The sequence below is a fragment of the Haliaeetus leucocephalus genome, unplaced genomic scaffold (genome assembly GCF_000737465.1).
Source record: "Haliaeetus leucocephalus isolate CR32 unplaced genomic scaffold, Haliaeetus_leucocephalus-4.0 Scaffold271, whole genome shotgun sequence".
NCBI classification, from domain to species: Eukaryota; Metazoa; Chordata; class Aves; order Accipitriformes; family Accipitridae; genus Haliaeetus; species Haliaeetus leucocephalus.
The window spans coordinates 55,439-55,654 of record NW_010972707.1 but is presented as its reverse complement, the minus strand read 5'-3'; the positions used below and the strand labels follow the sequence as shown (position 1 = coordinate 55,654).

General features: G+C 67.6%; 1 protein-coding gene across 1 annotated transcript in view; it reads right to left on the bottom strand.

Moving 5' to 3' along the window:
* LOC104832919 (alanine aminotransferase 1-like) overlaps positions 1-216 on the bottom strand; it is a 4,705-nt gene that overhangs the window by 2,322 nt on the left and 2,167 nt on the right. The window lies entirely within an intron of this gene.

Sequence of the window (216 nt, the reverse complement as noted above, 5' to 3'; positions counted from 1 at the left end):
GCGCGGTGGGGCGGGGCGTGGGGGGGGGGGGTCCCAGCCCCAGTACTGGTTGGGTTTTGGGGGTCATGGTCCCAATGCCAGTACCAGTAGAGCACTGGGGGTCCCAGCCCCAGCACTGGGACTGGTAGGGCATTGGGAGGCTCAGCCCTGGTACCAGCAGGGTATTGGGGGGTCCCAGTCCAAGCTTGGGGTCCCAATCCAGCCACAGGGTCCCAG